Here is a 25,052-nt window from a genome sequence, read left to right on the forward strand (position 1 = left end):
GAGAGAGCAGGCCATCAGGCTTTTCCTTTCCTCTTGAAGCAGGGAAGGAGGAGATGATGGTCCTCAGGTGGATTTTTTTTAGTTCAGACAGCGGGCTATGCCTGCAAAGGGGCGCCGCCCGCGGAGGTTTCAAAGACACCATCGCCTGCACTAGCCTGCCATGCCCGGTACCCGCGTATGGTCCCTCCCTGCATTCCTGTCGGGTGGGCTTCGGGCTGCAGGGAGCAAGCTGCAGGCACCCGCAAAGCCGGATTCCCGGCCAGCGTGTGGGGCGGGCTTTTCGGGAGGGCGGGGTTTAGGCGCGCCGGAGCGGGAAGGGCGGGGCTTCGCGAGGTTGGCCTACGGGGCGGGACCTCGTGAAGCGGGTGGGCGGGGCTTCGGCCCCGGGAGGGGGCGGGGCAGTGGCGGCAGCGGCTTCGGAGGGAAGGGAGGGGTGGGGCGCGGAGGGGGCGGCCGGCGGCGGGGAGGGAGTGAGTCACCTGATCGCTGCCCGCGCGGCCGGTCGGGCTTGCTGGCCGCCGTCAGTCGGGCCGCGCCGCGCCTCGGCTGTGGTGAGTGGCTCGCCCGTCCTGAGCGCCCTTCGCCGGGAGGGTTCGGCGCGGCGGTGGCGCGCGGTCGGGGCCGTCGGCCGGTGAGGGGCGGTCTTCGAGCGGGTCCGGGGGAGGCGGCGGAGGGGAGGACGCGGGGCGGCGGCTCTCTGGGTCTGGGCGGCGGGCGCGGGGGCCCTCTGAGCGGGGCCCGCGCGGGGCAGCTCGGGCTCGGGTTCCTGGAAGGGGCCGCGTCCGCCGGAAGGGGCGAGCGGCCCGGCGCGCCGCCGCCAGCGCCGCTGTTTACGGGCCGGCTGTGTACTTTACCCGGCGCCGCGGGGCTGGGGGGCCCCTCCGCCGCTTCCTGGGCGCACCCCACCCCCGCCCCGATGTCGCGCGCGGTGCGCCCGGCTGTGACACCTCAGCAGCGCCCGCGCCGGCTCCGTATTGTTCTCCCGCCTACCCTCGGCGGCCGCGGCCCGCGAGCTGTCGGCCTCCTGTCTTCCCAGCCTGGTGGGGGGTAGCCGGGGAGTGTAGGTGGCGCGTGTGATCGCGGACTTAGAAAGGCCGAGTCGGTGGCTGGAGCACAACCACCACCTTGCGGGGCTGGCTGGGTTTAGCCAAGACTGGTTTAGGGGGGAGCCCCCGGGGGATCCCAAGACCCCCTCCCCACCCGCCCCCCACCCTCTTTGTTGGGAGTTTTGCCCAGCAGGCTGTAATCAAAGGCTCCCACAGTCGGGTGAGAGTGGGTGTTGCTCGTAGAGACGCCAGCTTTGTGCGTGTTTCAGGCGAGTGCAGTCGCTCGCGCGTCCTTGCGCGGCAGTTTTGTGTCATTGAGTAGAATCATGTAGAAAGGCTTTTGTGCAAAGTGAGCGTTGGGTTCGGGCTTATTCCGAGGTACAGGGTAGTAGTCATTGTGGAAGAAACTGCGTGTGGGAGAGCAGGGGGAAACAAGCTGCGAGGTCAGGCTCGGAGGAACAAAGGCTGTTTTGTAGGGACGCCTTGTCTTTTGGGGGAGAATTCTGTCAGTATCGGGTGTGGAGGGCTAGATCTTGGGTTCCTGTGTTTTGACAATCCTTATAGCCAGGAGGGGTTTGCCTGTCCGGCGGCAGTTCCGAATAGTAAAGGGGTGGAAACACCCGGGCGTGCGAGTGACGGAGCGCGATTGAGCGCTTCACATGGTCAAGCAGAGAAGTGGGAAGAGGCCGGCTGGCTTCTTCCTGGTCTTGGGTAGTGGTGCAAGGGCTGGCTGGACTGGAAAAGGCTTCCTACTTCAGCCTTTGGAGTAAAGAAAGATGTTAGTCGTTCAGTCGTGTCTAAATCTCTTGTACCCCGTGGTCTGTAGCCCGCCAGACTCCTCTGTCCGTGGAGTTCTCCAGGCAAGAATACTGGAGTGGGTTGCCATTCCCTTCTTCAGGGAAATCTTCCCCACCCAGGGATCGAACCTTGGTCTCCCACTTTACAGGCAGATTCTTTACCATCTGAACCACTAGGGAAGCCTGGGGGCGGGGCGGGGTGGGGGAGACACCTGGTGAGTCAGCTTGCCGTAGGACGGCCTTGGTTTAAGTGATAGCCTGGCATCGTGTGTGATTCTTGTTGTTTAACCTATAGCCGTGTCAAGTGCTTTACTATTGTTCAGTTTGTTGGTTGGCTCGCAAGGTAGATGACTCCTTAAAAAGAAAGTTGGGCTGCTGAGTCATTCGCCCCAGCGGAGAGGTAATTAGGAACAGCTGGTGCCGGTACGCTCATCACATGCCTCCGCTATAAAAGGCCAAGGAGCACTCCAGAAGGGTTGCCTCAGAGGCCTGAAGCTGGGGTTGTGTGTGTGTGGATGCAGGTAATCAGTGGGTGAGGTGCCAGCACTCTTAGGAAGCGGCCAAGTAATGCTGAGGTGGTGTTTAAACACAGAGCAGCCTCGTGACCTACTGCCTGAGAAGTTTGTGCCAGTGAGAGCTAAAACAGAGGAAGAAATGTGCAGCTAGGAGTCACCTCCCAACAGTACTGTAACAGAAATATTCATTTCTCTTACTGCACTCAGGGTTTGTTTGTTTGTTTGTTTGTTTCCCTGTGGTTTTGCTGTTGTGTGGTGTATACATCTCAGAAAATGCGCTTAATCTGTTCTTCATAAAGATTTCTGTAGGAGAATGCCAAAGGAGCCTGCCTCCTGGTTTTTCGTGGACCGTGGCTTTTCAGGCACACAGTAGTAGTTTCTGGTGGCAGAGAGGAGAAAGTGGGTGGAATTAACAGGTCTCTCTGGGTCAAGTCTAGAAAGCGCTGACTGATGGAAGACAAACCATATGGCTGTCTGTCTTATTGTCTTAAGAGTGATGACGTTGGTGTCTTTCCAAGTTGGATCATTACTTCTTGCTTTAAAAACGAGCCCAGGACCCAAGCATACAGTCCCTATTGTCTACAAAGTTTAGGGATGGGAAATGTGAACTGGGAGCAGCTGGCCCTTATCTGTGGTCACAGGAATGAATCTTTTTTCTTTTTGATGGGCTTTTATTTAAGATATTTTGTAGTAGAAAACGGTGCTTTATGTTTGCAACTAGAAGAGATTAGAAATCATGAATTTTTTAGGGATTTGGGCTTCTAAGGTGGGTGCCAGATGATTCATTTGGAAGAAAATAATAAGCCCTTGGATTTTTTTAAACATCACTTCTATAAAATAAGAAAGACATTAATTTTCAAGATACAGACTCACAGTAGTACATGCATGTTCTATAACGTAGATTTTTTTGCATGGCCCCCTCACCCCGTTGGGAACATAAAGAGTTTGTTAACCACTGTTAATAGTACTCTTTCAACAACTAGGGTGTTTTTTTTTTTTTTTTAAACTTGTGATTTCCTCTTAAAAGCTATCATTCATTCAGATGTTCTTAATTTTTATTTCACATGTAGTTTTTTTTTTATCCTGTATATTAAAGATTTAGAAGCTTGAGGGTACATTTCATCATTACATTGTTATGTTGAGAATGGAAAGAACAAAAAAGTGCAGAGTTGCCCATTACCTATGATATCATGTATTTTGAATTTGGAGACAAGTCAGGAGGTTGGTTTGTTTCATGGATAGGATCTGAAGTGTAGTAATAAGTGAAAGAGTATAATGGGACCACCGGAAAATAATCTGCACACTGGAGTATAATTTGTATGTAACATATTCTTTGAAAAATTACTCTGTGCTGTTACTCCTCGAAGTCTGCATTTTTAGGCGGCCTAGTTTACAAGGGGCCCCTTTAACAAGGATTAAGGAGACTACATATTGAGCAAATCACTTGGAAAGTGGCATTTCTCCCCTAAGGAGAAGGTGATTTACTCAGAAAGTCAGCCTTCTAGGCATGCTGGGGGATGGTGAGTATTTACCATTCAGTTAAAATCTTGTAGGCCATATGCCTTTTGCACTCCTGTACTGTGAGAAATGATGTTGAAAACCCCTTAAAATGGCCAGTTGTCAGAGATTCTCATCACAGTGCTGATCCTCTCCAAGACTTAGGTTTAAGGAATCATCTCTTCCTCCCAGCTTTCTGACCAGTGTTCTGTTAATGGTAGAATCGTCCTAACTCTAAACTCAATTTCCTGAGGCTTCTACATGGGAGACAGACGCAGGTTTGATCCCTGGGTTGGGAAGATTTCCTGGAGAAGGGAACGGCAACCCGCTCCAGTTTTCTTGCCTAGAGAATCTGCATGGACAGAAGAGCTGTACAGTCCGTGGGTCACAAAGAGTTGGAAATGAGTTAGTACACACATGCACACTACTAAATAGTGTATTTTATATGGTGGAATGGATGACTTATGAAACTATTTAAAAAAAAATATGCCAAATAAGGTAATCTGCCCAAGCCCAAGGTATGGGTAATTTGAGCACTAATTGCCAGAATCCAGGCCCCTTGGAGAAAGCAAACATTTCATGACTGCAGATAAAATAGAGCTGTACACCCACCATGAAACCTGGGCTTCTTTCTGCCTTAGAATTGACAGAACTGAAGTGGTGGGTCTGATCACTGTACAGTTGACAGAGAAGCAGTAAGCAGAGTTACTGAAAGTGAGTCACCTAAAGCCAGACTGCTGAAGGTCAAGTTCTTGCTCCATTACTTACCTGCCATGAAGCCTCAGACAGGTTACTTCACTTAGTCGTGTCTCCTTTTCTCATCTGTAAAATGGGATGATGATAATATAATCTGCGTCATAGAGGTGGTTGCAGATTAATATGTGTTAAGTGGTTAGAACAGTGCTGGCTCCACGGTAAACATCAATATGGTTGGTTGTTATTGTCTGTTCTTTAGTTCATTGAAGTACTTGGTTACAGTCCCATCTTGCTGCCTCCTTGAGCTGCTTTCAACCATTGATCAGAGGAGAGATTGAAGAGAAGCGCGTGGGTGTGCCGCGCATGGCTGCTACTGGGAAAACAACTCAAGTGAACATCCTGACAAATCGCTAGCAGCATCTCAAACAGAGACCACTTCTGAGGCAAAGAACACAGGACATGGCTTTTTATTAAAGGGATCAGCCGATTAAACAGTCTCAGCCAAATGCTGTAGAGGCAGTTATAACAGTTAATTGGAATTGGCTTTTTAATAAATGAAAACACCTGCCATCCTGCATCTAATTTATTTATTCCTCCCTTTATGGTTGAGGACGCTGTGGTCCAGCAGGTTAGTAATCTATCTGGTCTCTTCCTGCTTATTAACATCAAGACAGAACTGATTTATTAATATCGATTCTCATTTATGGCTTGTATGTCGTGAACATTTGCAATGTAAATATACCTGCCAATTACATCTAGGTGGTGTACTTTTTAAAAAATGACGTCCCTGTATTAATATAGAAAGGTATCGATGATGAACAGTGGATATATTTAGCACATAGCTTCTTGTATCTATTAGTAGTTCAGAAAGGTCATGTTAAAGGTTTTCACCATCCTTTTGACTAGAATGTGTCAGTTTCTTACTGATAATGATATACGTCTTCTGTTTTATCTCCATGGAACATTGAATGTGGTTTGGCTGTGTGTGTTCAGTAAACTGTCAGATGCTGCATAGGTGGTATAATGTGGATTCATTTTAGTTCTATGCTTTGGAAATTGGGAATTTTCGAAAGAGTGAAAGAGAAAACAGTGTTTGCTGCACTCTTAAGTTACTTGAAATGTGTACCAAATTAAAACTCTCGATCATTGAGAATTCTGCTTTCTGTTTCCATCATGGGTGTGAGGATTGAGGAAGCAGCTGGATTTAAATCATTCTTTTAGTTTATCTGCTAAGATAGAAAGAAAATTTATCTTGTGACTTCTTTGTCCTTGTAATTGACTTAGGATTAGATTGGGCAAAATATAATTTGGGTTGTCTGGCTACTATTCTCCTTTAATATGATCACTCCTCTAGAACCGATCCTTTGTGTTATTGAGGATCAGGGCCAGTTTAGAAAATATTAATAGCATCATAAAAATTGTCCCCAAGCAAATGTAAGGAACAAAGAGCGGCTGCCAGAATCTTGGTTGTTAACGACTGTCCTAGAAGCACAGCGGGCATGCCGTGGAGTCAGCGGGCTGCTGGCTCCTTTCTCAGTACTGACACCGTTTAGAGAATGTTACCTCCATGCAGCTGAAGCTCTGTGCAGGTCGACCTTTTGAAAAATAAACGTAAGTCATTTTCTTAATGGCGAAGGAAACTTAGTAATCAAAGGATATTTTAGTAAGGAAATAACAGTCCCCCAGGTACTATCTGGTAAAGTCATTTTTACTTTGTCATTTCTTAGATTGGATCTTAGTCATCGTGGTCAGCTGCACTCTATTTCCCCATGCCCTGTTAAAGTCAAATTACATTAAAAAGCGCTTTATATGGTGGGGTCATTTTTTCCATTTGTTTGTAGCCTGGACATTGGTAGTATCCTACCTCTAAGGTTATAGACTAACCATGGTATGCGTATAGGGAATGCCTTGCCTCCTTCTTCTGCCTCCCTCTTCCCCAACACGCACACTGATCTCTCTCTTTACTGACTGGTCAGCCTCTAGGATTCCCAAGGGAGATGTTTTTGCCTAAGGAGGTGACCTCCTAGGACCCTGTTGGAATGGTACGACCCATCCACTTCACTTCCTACTTGCTGCTATCTTCATATCCTTAATACCTTATTCTCCTCAAAAGTGTGCCAACATCTTTTGGAAGTCAGTTAAATCATTGAGGAGACGTACTTGTCCTTCAGAGAGTTTGCTATAAAATGGGCAGCTACAAAAGATTTATTAGTCTTTCAATGAATTGATTAGGTTTCAATGATTAGGTTGTCTTTCTGGAGTAAGTGGGGTTTGGTAAGATCAGTAATTTCATCAGTATTTGCACTGAACTGTTTTATAAACTGTGGTTGTCAGATCTTGGCCCAAAACACTTTTCACTTTCAAAGAATCTTGTTGTTCAGTCTCAGTTGTGTCCAGCTCTTTGCGACCCCATGGACTGCAGCACATCAGGCTTCCCTGTCCACCATCTCCTGGAGCTTGCTTAAACCCATGTCCATTGAGTTGGTGATGCCATTCAACCATCTCATCCTCTCTCGTCCCCTTCTCCTTTTGCCTTCAGTCTTGCCCAGCATCAGGGTCTTTTCCAATGAGTTGGCTCTTCGAATCAGGTAGCCAAAGTATTGGAGCTTCAGCACCAGTCCCTCCAATGACTATTCAGGATTGATTTCCTTTAGGACTGAGTGATTTGATCTCCTTGCAGTCCAAGGGTCTCTCAAGAGTCTTCTCCAATTCCACAGTTCAAAAGCATCAATTCTTTGGTGCTCGGCCTTCTTTATGGTCCAGCTCTCACATCCATACATGACTACTGGAAAAATATCTAGTGTCTCTTTATTTACTGTTTTTCTGAGGAGTGTTCCCAGCATGGCCCAGGACTCTCCTCCAGATAGGATTTATTACTAAAATTAGAAAGGGAAGTAAAAAAGCCATTGCCCTTTTAATCAGTTCTTTCACACTCGGAAGTGACTTTTGAAGTAGAAAAGCATTTTTGCTTAACTGAGTAGAGTTCTTTGCTTATGTCCCTTCATTCCTAGTTGTCACACCAAAGGAAGTGCTGGGTAGGGCTGAATCTGGAACTGCCACCAACTTTGCCTGCTTCGTTGTCTCTTGGACTGTTGCAAGTACAGTTTAAGCTCTAAATGTATTTCTTTGGTGTGTGTACGCGCACGTGCATGCTTGGCCTTTGAGGCGTGCCGGTTGTCACTGGTCAGATTCGTTGCCAGCTCCAGGCCCCGGGAGGGCTGGGATGCCCCTTCCTCCCTGGCTCAGGTTGGCAGCAGTGCTGACCAGTGGTAGAGTCGCCCAGATCCTGGCACGCCTTCCCGCTGTTGGTTCTGAGCTACCGGTGTGGAAACGCCCTCCCCTCTGCTACTGAGTTAACTCTGAGCAGCCCTCTGATTGCTGGAGAGTAAAGAAGAATTGTGTCTTCAGCTTTCAAGGCACTGTGCTCTCTTGCCTTCCTGTGTACTTGTTCTTCTTCCCAGCTTAACACACACAAAGGCATATTCTGGTGCCTGTAGATTGTAGGGTTGCTACACTCGTTTCAACATTCGGGATCTGCCTGTTTGTTAGGCATTGGATTTCCATTTCATTAATGAAACAAATATTTGTGCTTTATATGCCAGGAACTTTTCTAGATATTAGCAGTGTTTTCAGAGATTATAATCTGCAGGGCAAACCATTACTGTAGTGTGTGTTCATTGCCAAAATAGCAACGTGTCAAATGTGCCTTGAAAACATAGGATAGAAGAAGCTTAAGTTTTGGGAAATTAAAAAAGCCTGGGAATGTCAATGATGAGTGCATAGTTTAGTGGAGGAAACAGCTTGTTTTGAGAGCTTTTTTGAGAAGAGTAGAGAAGAGAGAATGGTTTTAGTAGGGGGAGGTTGGATCAGAAAGATGTGTTGGTGTGTCGGTGTGTGTATGTTTTTAAAGTCAGGTCAGTGAGAAAAAGTTGAAAATGCAGGACATGTGTTTATTTTGCCCACGGCTAGTTCCTCTTATGGTTGCAAGATGACTGCCACAAGTTAAAGTGTATGAGTAAGTATGACTAAGTTTCTTGGAAGAAGACTTTTTTTTTTTTCTGTGATGTGTCTCTATCAGTGATAAAAGCCTTTCCCAAAGACCTCATAGTAGATGCTACCCCAGCTTCTCCTCTGATGAGTCAGCATTGCATAAGTTTACATCTAAACCAGTCAGTGTCAAGGGAAGGGGGACCACAGTGACTGGCTGGAATGGATTGTGATTCGTCTTAGGTTGGGATTAGGGTCTGCTACCCCCAGAAACTCATGGCCTCAGGTGGAGTAGACTTGTAGGCACAATCAGGATTTGGTTAGAAAATGAGGGGGGCAAATGATAGCTGGATGGCCCAAAAGGGTCGTGCTTGCCTGCTACTTAAACCAACCCGACAGGCAGACGGGTACTTTTTTTTTTTTTTTAATTGGAGTATATTTGCCTTACAATTGGAGTATATTTGCCTTACAATTGGAGTATATTTCTGCTAGACAGCAAAGTGAATCAGCTGTATGTACACATATATCCTTAACCACTTAAGCCTCCCCCCTCCCCCAAGCCCCACCAGTCTACCCCTCTAGGTCATCGCAGAGCATTGAGCTGAGCTCCCTGTGTTACACAGCAGCCTCCCACTAGCTATCTGTTTTACACATGGTAGCATATAGATGTCATTGCTACTCTGTAGACACATACTTATGAGCAGAGAGAGAATATGTGGTTGTCTTTGGATTTGAGGTTTTAGGTGACTTCCCCCCCCCTTATTTCCTACTGTGATCAAGTATTATTTTTACAATCAGATCACATAAATGTTTTATTTTAACGTGATTTAAAAGTTGTGAAAATTGGCCCATTCTACCCTAAAAATTAGGTGTAGAAGGAATATATTTCTTTCGTTCCTCTGGACAGTTCTACAGTTCTCTGTGATCCTCCTCCTGCTTGCAGGGAAAGGAGAATACATAACTGTGTCTTGTAGCTTCTGATCGTATCTCACCCAAGAGGAACCACTCTCTCTCGGTCTCTGTAGGGCATGCCCACCTGTGACGTCTGTGGCTCTCGTGATGGTGAGGCTCGTCTGGCTTGGGTAGTTGGTTCATTGCCTGGATCGGCCAGGACCCTTTGGAACCCACGTCCGTGAATCTGGGATACAAACAGATGCGTCTTCTTCTCGGAGGGAAAGCTGTCCTGTGGTTAGCTTATTTGCCATACCTTTCAGACTTCAGAAATAACTCCACTGCAGTTTTGCAGTGTTTCTGTTACACTCTAAGTTCGCAGCACTCTGATATGTGTTCAGAGGACTTTGTTTCATTCTTGTTCCTTCTTCTCAGTCCCAGTTTCTGGTGCTTTGTTTGGGCTTCCCTGGTGGCTCAGATGGTAAAGAATCCGTCTGCAATGTGGGAGACCTGGGTTTGATCCCTGGGGTGGGAAGATCCTCTGGAGGAGGGCATGGCAACCCACTCCAGTACGCTTGCCTGGAGAATCCGCATGGGCAGAAGAGCCTGATGGGCTACAGTCCTTGGAGTTGCAAAGAGTCAGACACGACTGAGCGACTAAGCACAGCTCACAGCACAGCCCTTCCCATAGGAAGGGCAAACAAATAGCATAAGTAAAGAAACACTTAGTGTTGTAAATTCAACAAATACAGAGTAACTGCTAATAGGTTTTTTTTTCCCTAGTCGAGAATAATGAATAGCTGTGATAGATGGTTAGGGGAGGCTTCTGAAATGGTATTACTTTTTTGGATAGAATTTAGAAAGACAGTACTGCCAAAACACTTTCCATCTCAGATGAAAAACAATAGTATTTGCCTAGTCAGTTGTTCCTCAAAAAATATTTGAACCTAGGAATATTTCAGCTTTTTTAAAAAATAGGCCTCAAATTAATATTACTTAGCTGACTAAATCTTGGGATTAAATATTGGAAAGTAGCTCTTTGAAGGCTAGGTGGAAAGTCTACAGCTCGATATTTTCCATTTTAGAGATGGTGATTTTGACTTCCAAGTTAACATCAATAATGAGAAACAGATTTTAAAATTTTAGTTGTAGCTATGTTTATTGAGATACCTAGCACTGTACTGCCTACCAGGGATTAGTGGCTTAGGTTATCTTTAAATAAAGCATTTCAATTTAGTACCTCTACTAAAATTAGAAAGTTTCGTATCTGTGATTCATATTATAATTGCTTTACTGCAGCTGCAGTGGTGGTGGTTGGTGATGTTAGTTGCTAAGTTGTGTCAGACTCTTGTGACCTGTGGACTGTAGCCCGCCAGGCTCCTCTGTCCATGGAATTGTCCAAGCAAGAGTGGGTAGCCATTCCCTTCTCCAAAGGCTCTTCCCTACCCAGTGATTGAACCTGGGTCTCCAGCATTGCAGGCAGATTCTTTATTGACTGAGCCACTAGGGAAGACCTCCTATAACTGCTGCTGTATATAATTAACATTGTTACTTAACGTTTCTTCCTCTTAATCCGTTTTTTTTTTGGGGGGGGGCTCAGATTTATTAGGAGTCGGGATGAGAAGGTGTTTCTGGAATGGTTGGGAATTTCACGGGCCCATTTTCCGTGGTTTGCTTGTGTTTTCAGTTGCTTTGCATACTATATTTGTCAAGTCTTAGACCTACAGAAGGTCATTCTGCCCAAGGTCTAGTTTTAAGGCTTTCACTTCCTCTAGGCAACCAGAAGTCATGTAAATCACGGCTATAATTTTTACAGCTTGAAAACAAATGCTGTGAATATTTCATTATGAATGTAGGACAGGAACACTTATTACTCTGTATTGAAAGTAACTTTTAGTGAAATATCTCCAGCACTGTGTCCTTCTTTTAAATTTCTACGGATATCTTGTTGGGTATAACTTGACTTTGGTTTAAGTTCAGCCTAGTTTAGTGTCAGATTCTTTTTGATGATCTGTGAGAGTTTTAATCTATGGAATTCAAGAAGTCTTGATCAGAAATTAACAAACCGAATATTACATAATAAGGGGAAATGTCTACTCCCTAAATGTCCTTTTAATCTTTGTCTAACGTTCTCATCACACGCAGAGGACACTTGAGGCATTTCCCTCTATTCTTTGTTTTCTTCCTCCTCACTTTTACCCCTGTCCTCAACACAGCATCACTACTTAGATCATGTAATATGAATTGAAATGTAATATTTCAGTTACATTGAAGAAGACCTTTTTAACCTTAAGATACTACCCTCTTGGGACTTCAGTTTCCTCATCTGTAATGGAAGTGTGTAGTATTGGATGAATGTCATCTTTTAGTTGGGAATTCTTTGGGTCTGTGAGATTATCCATTTTCTTGAGCAGACTTTTGTGATCTTAATACTTTCTTTTTATCTTGTTGCGATCATTACTAGGCTTCCTCATACTTTCATTTTTAGAGGTTCCGGAATCTCTGTATTTTGTAGCTTAACTTTTTGGCTTTGTAGAACCTTGGAAAATGTAGTTTTCTTTTGGTCACTCGCATAAAGTTGGGAATAATAACGATAACTCTTATGCCAGGCACTGTGCTGTTAAATGCAGCCAACCATTCAGTCCTTGACGTAAGTGTTGGTGTTATTTTCCTTATGGGGAACCTGTAGGGTGAGGTTAAGGATCTTAGAGATAACACTGTTAGAAATATCTGCATTACCTTAATTCTCTCCCACTACTTGTTCTTTCCAATATCATGATGCTGGTGGTGCTAAAATTGATTTTCTTTTGCATTTCATAATTCTTTGTATTTTGTGTGTAACTTTATCTTTTTCAAAGGCCTTTGGGACACACGTAGGGCAGGGACTCCCCGCTTCAGTCACAAGGATGCACATTTGCCTGTGTTCACAGAGCTAGACTGGACTTGATGGATCTTTTCTTCTTATTTTCCTGTAACAAGGTCTTCTTTTCCCACATCAAAGCATCTTTTAAAATTTCTATGAAATTTAATTATTTTGTAATTACTATGAAGATATCAGTGGAGCCTGATTTAAAACGGTGTTTTAGAGTTACCCATGAGTTTTCTGGGCAGTGATAAATCAGTATCTACTGATGACTGGAGAAGATATCCATTATAAAGGGGAAAAAGTAACTGACGTTCCTTGGGAGCCCTAAAGACAACTGAAATGGAACTGCCTTTTTTTCTGAAGGCACATATTTTTGTTTATAGTTTGTTGTCTGAACATTTTTCTGATTCTAGAGTAATATGTCTTTATAGTTAAGAATTTGAAGGCAGAAACAGGGAAAAATTACCTAAACGTAACCATTGTCAATATTTTGATATATATATCCTAGCTGGAGGTCGAGGAACCAAGGTTTGTGGACCTGTTCAATGTGAGATGTCTGCTAGACACATACAGGTAGTGATTTGAGTATGCAGTTGGATACGTGAGTATAGAGTTCGAGAATAGGCGAGATTAGACCAAATGTGAATATGAGAGTATACAGCAAGTCCATCAGTGATCGTGTCTGCGCTGTGGGTCTGGATGAATTCACGTAGGGCGTGTTACAAAGAGAAGGGGTGATGGGAGGACCAAGTCCTGGTTCCCCAGCACTTAGAGCTCTGGAGGAGAAGGGGGACTCCACCAGGTTGACAAGGGGCTGCTTGTGAGGCGATAAATCAGAAGCCCGTGGTATCCAGGAAGCCAAATGAAGAAAGGATTTCAGGGAGGGAATGATCAACCTGGTCAGTGTTGCTAAGATGCTATCTGAGAAGATTCAAAATTTCCTCTTTGGCCATCTGAAGGCCGCTGATCCTCACAGAGTAATTCCCAGGGAGTGGAGGGGAGAAGGCTTGATTTTAGTGGGCTCAAATGAAGAGAGAGAGGGAAGTGGAGACAGTGTGAATATAAATAGTTTTTTTTTTTTGAGGAGTTTTACCATAAAGGCCTGCTCCCCAGGTGGTGCAGTGGTAAAGACTCCACCTGCTAATGCAGGAGATGCAAGAGATGCAGGTTTGATCCCTGGGTTGGGAAGATCCCCTGGAGAAGTAAGTGACTACCCACTCCCACATGCTTGCCAGAGAAATCCCACGGAGCAGCCTGGGGTGCTCCAGTCCGTGGAGTCGCGAAGAGTCGGACACGACTGACCACAGCACGGCAGCACTGTAAAGGAGAGCAGTGAATTTTACTGTGGTTCGAAGGATGTGCGGAGGGTCAAGAAATTTTAAGAGCCATTGCAGTATTTTTGTATAACAATGGAAATGTTGTGTATTCCTCTTTTTCTCATAATTTTCCTTGGTGAGACTGCAGAAGCTTGTCAATTTTATTGGTCTCCTTAAAGAATCAGCTTGTGGTTTAAATCATCAGTGTTATCAAAAGCAGCTGCCAGATTTTGTTATGTGAGTGGTTTTCTTGGCAGAAATACAACAGATTTCAGAGAATCAGTGCTCTCAGTTCAGGCACTCAGTCTTTGCGACCCCATGGACCGCAGCACTCTAGGCCTCCCTGTCCATCACCAATTCCCAGAGCTTGCTCAAATTCATGTCCATCGAGTCAGTGATGCCATCCAACCATCTCATCCTCTGTCGTCCCCTTCTCCTCCTGCCTTCAATCTTTCCCAGCATCAGCGTCTCTTCCAGTGAGTCAGGCAGTTTAACAGCTTGTTTCCCTAAATGATACCCTTAAATTTTTAAAGAATGTATTTGAATTGATATCTTTGTCAATATGGAATTTTAAACAGTATGTATAACATTGTTCCCAAACAAGAAATCTTACTATATTTTTCTTCCCTGACTATCTCCTAGTTTTGTCAAAGTAATCTAAGATTTTGGTTAAAGATAGATTTTTCTCTTTATCAAATTCCATTTCTATTTGAGGAATCTAAAAAGTTGCAATAAGACTCACAGCTAAGTTATCAGCAGTTTAGAGTTTAACTGAGTTTCATTGTTTTTTATTTTGTTTATTGTCTGTTTAAACATCCTTTAGGTTTATGTTTTTACAAAGTATTACATTTTTTGATTTAAAGCAGTCTCATCTATCGCACACCTAGTTTGGCTTCAGAGATAATATTCGTCTTTACCCGTTTCTGCTATTTAGTGTTCTCTGGTGGTTACCTCTGTCTCTCTAGTTTGTTTATGCCCTCATTATATTTATGAACCTAAGATGTTATCTGTTTGCAGATAACAGTATTTAAGGCAGTATCTTTTGACTCAGTATAAGTCATAAAGAAATACTGCTTTTCCTTTGGGTTCTGTCTGATTCTATCTCTCACCCTGTCCCCTTTATTTGTCAAGGTTAATAACATTTCATTTAATAACCATGATTAAGTCTCCCATTATTCGTGCTGAAAAATGAAAACAGTTAGCAGTGGTCATGTTATTATACCTGTGTCAATACTGAACACTGGAAAGCTAGGTAACATGCTATTAGATTTCTCTCCTTACAGTTTCAAGGTCACCGGATGCCACTCAAAAACCTTTATTTTTTATTGAAATATAGTTGATTTACAGTGTTGTGTTTCATGTGTGTAGCAAAGTGATTCAGATACACACACACACACACACACATTCAGATTACTTTTTTAAGTAGATTATTTGAGAATATTGAATACAGTACCCCGTGCTATATAGTACATCCTGGTTGGTTTTCTGTGTAGTAATGTGTCTATGTTAATCCCAAACTCCTAATTTATCCCTCTCCCTGCCCCTCCTTTCCCCTTTTGTAAGCATAAGTTTGTTTTATATGTCTATGGGTCTATTCCTATTTTATATGTAAATTTATGTGTATCTTTATTTTAAGATTCCACATATAAGTGATATCATATATTTGTCTGGCTTACTTAGTATGATACTATTTAGGTTTGTACTTGTTTTTGCAAATGGTATTATTTCATTATTTTTTTAAGGCTGAGTAACATTCCATTGCTTTATCCGTTTATCTGTTGATGGATATTTAGGCTGCTTCAGTGTCTTGGTTGGAGAAGGCAGTGGCACCCTACTCCAGTACTCTTGCCTGGAAAATCCCATGGACGCAGGAGCCTGGTGGGCTGCAGTCCATGGGGTCGCACAGAGTCGGACACGCCTGAAGCGACTTGGCGGCAGCAGCAGCAGTGTCTTGGTTATTGAAGTAGTGCTGCAGTGAATGTTGGGGTGCATATATCTCTTTAATTTATGGTTTTCTCTGGGAAAAAGATTGTTGGATTGTATGGTAGCTCTGTTTTTAGTTTTTTAAGGAACCTCCATACTGTTCTCCACAGTGACTATATGAATTTACATTCCCACCAACACTGAAGGAGGGTTCCTTTTTCTCCACACTCTCTTCAGCGTTTATTATTTGTAGATTTTTTTGATGATGGCCCTTCTGACTAGTGATACCTATTATAGTTTTGATCCGCATTTATCTTTATTGTTTGTGATGTTGAGCATCTTTTCATGTGCCTCTTGGCCATCTGTATGTCTTCTTTGGAGAAATGTCTGTTAGGTCTTCTGCCTATTTTTTTGATTGGGTTGTTCGTGTTTTTGATATTAAGCTGTATGAACTATTTGTGTTTTGGAGACTAATCCCTTGTTGGTTGCATCATTTGCAGTATTTTTTCCCATTCGTAGATTGCCTTTTCGTTTGTTTAATGTTTCCTTTGCAGTGCAAAAGCTTTTAACTTTTACTAGGTCTTATTTGTCTTTTGTTTTTGTTTTATTTCCGCTACTCTGGGAGATGAATTTAAAAAGATATGCTCTAATTTTTGTCAAAGAGTGTTCTGCTTGGGTTTTCCTCGGAGTTTTATAGTATCCTTTCTTAAATTTAGGTCTTTAATCCATTTTGCGTTTATTTTTGTGTATGGTGTTAGAGAATGTTCTAAGTTAATTTTACATTGAGCTGTTCAGTTTCCCTAGCACCACTTACTGAAGAGACTCTTTCTTTTCTTTTGTCTGCTTTGTCATAGATTAATTGACCATAGGTGCATGGTTTATTTCTGTGTTTTCTCTCCCGTTCCATTGATCTATATTTCTGTTTTTGTGCCTGTACTGTACTGCATTGAATACTGTAGCTTAGTAGTATAGTCTGAAGTCCAGGAGCCTGACTGCTCCAGCTCTGTTTTTCTTTCTCAAGGTTTCTTTGACTATTCAGGATCTTTTATGTTTACAAAAACATTTCTAACATCATATTCAAATAATCACTAACAATTACGGAACACGGGTATGTGTCAGGCGCTACTAAGGGCGTTCAGTTCAGTTCAGTTGCTCAGTCGTGTCCAACTCTTTGCGACCCCATGAATGGCAGCACGCCAGGCTTCCCTGTCCATCACCAACTCCTGGAGTTCACACAAACTCATGTCCATTGTGTCAGTGATGCCATCCAGCCATCTCATCCTCTGTCGTCCCCTTCTCCTCCTGCCCCCAATCCCTCCCAGCATCAGAGTCTTTTCCAATGAGTCAACTCTTCGCATGAGGTGGCCAGAGTACTGGAGTTTCAGCTTTAGCATCATTCCTTCTAAAGAACACCCAGGACTGATCTCATTTAGAATGGACTAGTTGGATCTCCTTGCAGTCCAAGGGACTCTCAAGAGTCTTCTCCAACACCACAGTTCAAAAGCATCAATTCTTTGGTGCTCAGCTTTCTTCACAGTCCAACTCTCACATCCATACATGATCACAGGAAAAACCATAGCCTTGACTAGACGGACCTTTGTTGGCAAAGTAATGTCTCTGCTTTTGAATATGCTATCTAGGTTGGTCATAACTTTTCTTCCAGGGAGTAAGCATCTTTTAATTTCATGGCTGCAGTCACCATCTGCAGTGATTTTGGAGCCCAGAAAAATAAAGTCTGACTCTGTTTCCCCATCTATTTCCCATTAAGTAATGGGACCAGATGCCATGATCTTTGTTTTCTGAATGTTGAGCTTTAAGCCAACTTTTTCACTCTCCTCTTTCACTTTCATCAAGAGGCTTTTTAGTTCCTCTTCACTTTCTGCCATAAGGGTGGTGTCATCTGCATATCTGAGATTATTGATATTTCTCCCAGCAATCTTGATTCCAGCTTGTGTTTCTTCCAGCCCAGCGTTTCTCATGATGTACTCTGCATAGAAGTTAAGGTATATTATTTCATTTGATCCTCCCAGCAGAGTCGGACAGGACTAAGCAACTGAACAACAACAACGTGAAGTACTATTCTTGTTCCTTTTCCCCCTCCCTCCAAAAAAAGGAATTGTTAGAGGTATGTAATTTGCCCACTGGCAGGGTTGTCCTCCAGTTATAAAATACCGTTCCGTGCTGTCCACCTCTGGTGATCTAGAGCAGACAGCGACCATATTTGCAAGGTTCTAAGAGAATTAGTCTTGGGTGTGCCCTCTGATGATTAATCTCTGTCCTTTATCTCTAGTCCCTGATTGTGCAGTCTTATAGATGTCTGGGGCAAATACTTCGAAAGTGGTGTAGCAATGAAGGTACCCTTGGAAGAGGCTGAGTGAATTTGGGAATTTTACTCTTCAGGGGGAACTGTTGGAAGTTTTCACTGTGCTTTTTCTTTTCACTTTCCCTTTGAGTATCTTGCAGGAGTCCTGAGTTAACTGGCATCGTAACTACTGCCCCTCCCTTTTTGCCCATCCCGTTTGTCTATCTTAGAAAACCCATAGTTAATGTCATATTTCATAATGAAATATTGAACACTTTCTTTACAGGGGAATAAGGCAAGGATGCCCTTTCTCACCACTCTCACTACTGAATCATTGCAGTAAGGGGGAAAAAAGTGTAAAGATGGAAAGAAGTAAAACTATCTCTATATGCAGATGACATGATCGTGTACATAGAAAATACTAAGGAATCTACAAAGAAACAGATGTAATAAGTGAAGTAAGGTTGTGGAGAATTCAAGGTTAATATTTAAAAACATCAATTTTATGTCTATATTATCGAAGAGAACCAGAAAGTGAAGTTTAACAAGTCTGTTTATAGTAACTATAAAAAAAAAAAACCAAAATACTTAAGAAGTTTAACAAAAGATGTACAAGATCTCTTTCCTAAGAAACTTCAGAATAATGCTGAGAGAATTAAGGAAGACCTAAGTAAATGGGGAGATATGCCATGTTCATGCCTCAGAAGACTCAGTTTGTTAGATGGCAGTTCTCCCAAAACTGTTGTATAGATTCACTGCCATCTTGGTCAAAATTCTGCTGGCCCTTTCAACTCGAGAAGACAACAGTCCAGTTAAAAATGGATAGAATAATTGGACAGACATTTCACAGAAGAAGATATCCAGATGGCTAACAAGAGTATATAGAGATGCTCAACAGTATTAGCCACCAAGAAACGCAAACTAAAACCACAGCGCTGTTGTTAAATTGTCCATTCGTGTTCGACTCTTTGCAGCCTCATGGACTGCAGCATGTCAGGCTTCCCTGCCCTTCAGCATCTCCTGCTGTATCACTGTATATTTGTTAGGATAGCTAAGATTAAAAAGACTGACATTACCAAGGTTGGTGAGAATGTGGAGCACCTGGAGTTCCCACACACTGCTGGTAGCAAGAAAAGGATCCAATTACATTGCAAAAGTATTTAGCAGTTTCTAAGAAGTTAAACAGAAACTCACCATATCACTCAGCTTCTCCACTTCTAGGTATTTAGTTACCCAGGAGAAATAAAGTATATGTCTGTGAAAATGTTCCCTGAAGCTTTATTAGAGCAACCCCGAAACTGGAAACAGTACATCTTTATTACAGGCTTCCCAGGTGGCGCTAGTGGTAAAGAACTTGTTGGCCAGTGCAGGTAGATGTATGAGACACAGGTTCGATCCCTGGGTCAGGAAGATCCCCTGGAGGCGAGTACGACAACCCACTCCAGTATTCTTGCCTGGAGAGTCCCGTGGACACAGGAGCCTGGTGGGCTACTGTCTATGGGGTGGCAAAGAGTCGGCCACGACTGAAGTGACTTAGCACACGAGCACACATCTTTATTACAATAAATAGTGCATCCACAGTTAAATGGGTAAACATATGGTGATATGTACATATAATGGAATACTGTTCAGCAATAAAGAACCCAGACATGGAATGTACGCATCCTGATTGTCATTAAACCGAGTGAAAGAAACCCAAGGCCAAAGTAGGTTCTGTTTACATAAATAGAATGTGTTATTCTGTTTATTAAAAAATCATGGAAAACGCACACTGATCGACAGTGACATAAAAGCAAATCATTGGTTACCTGGGACCAGGGAGAGAGAGACCTCAGAGAGGCATATGGAATTTTGAGAAGTGGTGGAAATTTATCCTGATTGTGGTGGTGGTTTCATCCATACATACAAGTATCAAAACTCAATGAATTCTGTATTTTAAATTTAAAACTCATTGAGTTCATTCAGTGTAAATCCTGCCTCTTAGTTGGTAAATAAAATAGTGAGTGACAAGTGCATGATAGACAATATATAATTCAGTAAATACGCTGTATTGGTATGAGCCAATTCTAGTTGCTAGGTCTTGTTTTCAAAATGTAGTCATACTCCATTGAGATATAACAGCCCCATTAAGAATCGAATAGCTGCCGCATATGTTACACAGATCAGAGGCTTGTTTCTTGCATTCGTTGTAGTAAGAGGATATGACTAGGAAGAAGAATCTGTAGTAAGAAGAATCTGTTACTCTTCTTTTGGTTCTGGAACTTGGATTTCCTATGTTCTTTCTTCCTTTGTTGTCCTTGAGTCTCTAAGGCATGTCTGACTCTTTGTGACCCCAAGGACTGCAGCATGCCAGGCTTCTCTGTCCTTCACTGTCTCCCAGAGTTTGCTCAAATTCATGACTTTGAGTCAGTGGTGCTATTTAAGTGTCTTGTCCTTTGCTGCCCCCTTCTCCTATATTCTGCTTCCAATTAATTGAACATTATGGTTAAATGAAAATTGACCAGAAAGTAGTTTTTATTTGAAGTCTTACTGCAGATACCTTTAGGAACTGCCCACATTCCTGTGTAAGTTGATTATAGTGATCATTGTCATATCTTTCACTCCAAGGTATCATTTTCATTTCAAACATTTCCAGGCTATCTTCTTCTTAAACGTGTGGACTGTCTTTTTTGTGTGTGTTTTCACGGCACCAATGGCACAGGTAGGCACTTGCAGAAAGAACATTTGTCATCCTTAAGTGAAAGATGAAGGATGTTTGGACAGATGGTCCTTCTCTCTTATATGAGTCCTTGGAGTTAGGTTACTTTCCATGCCCTTCTACACTGAGAATTAAAAAACAACCAAGTTGTGAGACTTTTCACTGAAGTGAATAAAAGTCCAGCTCTTTTGTGCACAGGGAACTTCATCTTCATTTTGAATTTTTGTTCTGAAGCATTATAGATCTGGTTCCATGATGGAATATTCACCTCAGGATTTTAAAAGTTTGTATATATTTTTTTTAAGATAAATTACCTTAAACTTATTAAAATGTGGTAAAGCCACAGGAGCTTTTTTCATTAAAAAAAAAAAAAGACTTGGAAAGCAAAATATCAAGAGGTGATTTAAAATTTAAATTGTGTACTGAGCAGAGAGCAGAAGTTATTTCCAAATTGAGATGCAGGAAGCTTTAAAATGCTTGTCATCCTTTATCAGCATTACAGAATGAATCAGCAGTTTGCTCAGGTCAGTGAACCTTTGTTTCGAATTATAACAATGATTTCTATTTCTAAGAACATAGAAAAATTCAGGTGTAACATGCTGCTGCTGAGTCAGTTCAGTCGTGTCCGACTCTGTGCGACCCCATAGACGGCAGCCCACCAGGCTCCCCCGTCCCTGGGATTCTCCAGGCAAGAACACTGGAGTGGGTTGCCATTTCCTTCTCCAATACATGAAAGTGAAAAGTGAAAGTGAAGTCACTCAGTCGTGTCTGACTCTTAGTGACCCCATGGAGTGCAGCCCACCAGGCTCCTCCGCCCATGGGATTTTCCAGGCAAGAGTAGTGGAGTGGGGTGCCGTTGCCTTCTCATAGGAATCTAAATTTGGAGTTAATAAATTCACAGAATTTTAGGCCTGGAAGACTCTGTGGGGATGTTATAGCTTACTGTTTATGTTTGAAAAATGTCAGAAGGTGACTGAGTGTGCCATTCTTAGCTAAGTTAGTTATTCCTTAGTTAATGTTACTTGGTAAAAATAGATTACTGACCACCTAGATGGTTTTCAGAATGAGGAAAGTTGAATTTGAATTTCAGAATAACTTTGTGTAGGGCTCCACACTAGTGAGGCCAGGGTCGGGTGATTGTATCTCTGACTCTGGAAAAGCTATCCAAGGACTTTTCTCTGAGTACTTGGCTCAGCGGCATTGTTCCTCTGTGTGTTGGAGTGGCTGACTGTGCTGTGTCTGGAAGATGAAGTTAGACGGTCTGCGTTTTGGGTTTATACTAAAAATGCCGTCATTCATTCAGAAGCAGGTACCTGCATTGGGCCCTCTGTTACAAGCTTGAGCTGTGACAGAGAACAAGTCAGGCAAGGTGTTGACATTGAAGCTGAGACCTAACAGATGAGGAGTTGGCCAGCTGAAGAGTAGCAGTCCAGGGGCTGGGGACAGCATGTGCAGAGGTCCTGAGGCTGGAAGGAGCTTGGTGCCTGTGGAGCGGGAAGGAAGGATGGTCAGGCTGGAGAACAGCGAGAGAGGGAGACGAAGGCTTTGAGGCAAGGCTGGATTAACGGACAACCCGGCCGCGCAGGTCTGGAGGACATGCTAAGGATTTAGAATTGAGCGTAAGGAATTTGGAAGACATTGTGGGGGTTTTAGCAAGGGAGCTATAACTTTGATGGAGGGGAATACATTGGAGGGGATCATGAAAGGATTCAGGGGACTGAGGCTTTTGTTATTTTTATTATTATCATTGTTAATAGCCGATAATATTTAAAATTTGTTGGCTTTGGGCCAGACACTGTGCTCAACCCTTTAACCTCATCGTCTTCATGTGAACCTCACAACAACCCAGTGAGGTGCTGCTGTTAACCTTGTTTGAAACCAATACCCAACCCAGCTAGGCTAAGCAGGTTGCCAGGGCCACATAGCCAGTAAGGGGCAGAGCTGATATTTGAACCCAGGTGCTGTATGATTCTAGACCCTGTTCTGTTAGCTAGTGGTCTTATGTTTTCAGTGTGTGAGGTCATGGACCATTATTGGTTCTTAAAATTTGAGTGGATCACAACTGGATTTTTTTTTTAATAGAGTAGAAATTAGACTATGTTGTACTAGTAAGGATAAAATATTGCTGTGTTGAATGTTTGTGTCACTTTTTATTTTACATAATTATAGTTGTACATGTGTGAGCTTGTGAGGCCTTACAAGAGGATAAACAGCATTTGTCTAGGCAAGAGCCAGTGTAGCTTGGACTGGAGTTGTGGCAGAACAGGTGGACACAGGTGGGTCGTAGCTGCAAGGGACAGAGGCACCAGGGCTTGGGAGGAGACTGGACCCCAGGGCGGAGCATGGGAGGTCTCGGGGACGAGGCCCAGGTTTCTGGGAAGAGTCAGGTCAGTCCACTGAAGGGGAGACCTGACCCTTTTAAGAGGGATCGCCCCAGGTGGCTGTTTGACTCCCTGATTTTCTAGCTTCTCTCAGCTGCAGCTGTTGGAACTTGGTGTTGGCATACGGCCCAAAGCTGTAAGCTGGCCATGAATTTATGAGGTAGCCTGTCAGCCAGGACTGCCTGAACAAGGGGACTGAGCCAAAAATAAACTCTCTCTTGAGGCAAGTAGTGAATAGACTAGTTGGAGCAACATGTAATGGTTGGATTACACGTGGGCTGACAGCAGCTCTGTGGGGACTGGGCCCTGCTTGTTTTAGGCGAAAGTCCCTCTCCGTTTATTATGTGTTCTTCAGTGTCTTTCAGTACAGTTTTTTTTTTTTTTAATCAAGGTAAAATTGGTATATAAACATTATATACCAATAATATTGCTCAGTGGTGTCTGATTCTTTGCAACCCCATGCCCTGCAGCCTGCCAGGTTCCTCTGTTCATGGGATTCTGCAGGCAGAAATACTGGAGTGAGTTGCCATTTCCTTCTCCAGAGGATCTTCCTGACCCAGGGGTCGAACCCGGGTCTCCTGCATTGCAGGCTGATTCTTTACTGTCTGAGCTATCAGGGAAGCCCATTCCCCTCTAGTAACCAGCAGTCTAGTCTCTGTGTATATGGATTTTATTTTGTTTTGTTTTCTTTAGACTCCATATATGAGTGAGGATCACACAATAGTTATCTTTCTCCATCTGACTTATTTCACTTAACGTTATACTGTCAAAATGGCAGGATTTCATTTTTTTATGGCTGAGTAGTATAAATGTACATCACATCTTTATCCATTCATCCGTTGATGGGCATTTATGTTATTTTCATATCTTGGCTATGATAAATAATGCTTCATTGAACATGAGGGTGTGTATGTTTTATAGTTGGTGTTTTCATATTCTTTGGATTAATACCCTGAAGTGGAATGGTTGGATTATACAGTAGTTTTGTTCTTCGTTTTTTTGAGGAATTTCCCGAGTTTTCCATGGTGGCCTCACAGAGTATGAGGGTAGGATTTATGTAGTTTTATATCATCATCAGGGCAGATGATAGGACAGAATAAGAAGGCTGGGGACTTGTCCAGGAACACTGCAAGGCACACGGTCACTGTTGAATCCGGCTTGGCTGGGGAGGTGGACAGTCTTGGATAAAGTGGAAGGCCTTGGTCCCTGCAGTACCACAACACACCAGATACACAGTTTCATTGAATGATAGCTCCTCCCCACTACTCTTAACAACAGTTCCTTATGTTGATAGCTGAAATACCAAGACAAGTTGCAAAAGGGAACTTACTACCCTTTCAATGTGGGCACAACCCGAAATTCAAGTTAGTCCTCGGACGTGGTTTTCGAGTTGCCATGATTTCATGCAGTATGCTGAATCAGTAAATAAATGATAGATTGTGATCCTTGACCTTGGGAAAAGTTTAACCACGTAGTGAGAGATTTTATTTTCATTGACTGTTTCTGAGGAACTTAATATTTCAGCTATAATGAGCACCTTAAAAATGAACACATAGGTAGAATAGAACTCATAGATGCATGTCTTGTGTGGTTACGGAGACATTGTATCTTTGAGGTGGAATTCACCTATGATTGGGGCTTCCCAGGTGGCGCTAGTGGTAAAGAACCTGCCTGCCAATGCAGAAGATGTAAGAGACGCTGGTTCGATCCCTGGGTGGGAAGATCCCCTGGAGGAAGAAATGGCAACCCACTCCAGTATTCTTGCCTGGAGAATCCCATGGACAGAGGAGCCTAGCAGGGTACAGTCCATAGGATCACAGAGACTGGGACACAACTTTGGGCCTAGTCTGTCTGGATTTAGTAGTTTTTATTTCCCCTTTCATTTTTGTTTGGCCTATAGCAACTGTGAAAACAGTAATGTTTATTCAGTCATGTAACATTTGAAGACCTTCGTGTTTCAGGACATGAGTAAGGTTCAGAAGAAAAACAGGGATCACCCTGTGAGAAGCTTGTGGTCCCTGGGTCAGGAAGATCCCTTGGATCAGGAAATCGCAGCCCACTCCAGTATCCTTGCCTGGAAAATTGCATGGACAGAATAGCCAGGTGGGCTCCATTCCATGGGTCAGATAGTCAGACA

The 25,052-nt window shown here is 43.3% G+C and overlaps 1 protein-coding gene across 2 annotated transcripts in view; it reads left to right on the forward strand.

The window, feature by feature from the left end:
* The first annotated feature begins 448 nt into the window (after positions 1-448).
* The window catches only part of BACH1 (BTB domain and CNC homolog 1), a 44,718-nt gene continuing 20,114 nt past the window's right edge, over positions 449-25,052 (forward strand). Inside the window, exon 1 of one of the 2 annotated variants that reach the window (XM_040227680.1) lies at positions 449-631. The gene's annotated coding sequence lies outside the window, so the exon portion shown is untranslated. The remainder of the gene's footprint in view (positions 632-25,052) is intronic. The other variant, XM_040227678.1, reaches the window with a different exon arrangement.

Source organism: Oryx dammah, unplaced genomic scaffold (genome assembly GCF_014754425.2).
Source record: "Oryx dammah isolate SB20612 unplaced genomic scaffold, SCBI_Odam_1.1 HiC_scaffold_2, whole genome shotgun sequence".
Taxonomy (NCBI): Eukaryota; Metazoa; Chordata; class Mammalia; order Artiodactyla; family Bovidae; genus Oryx; species Oryx dammah.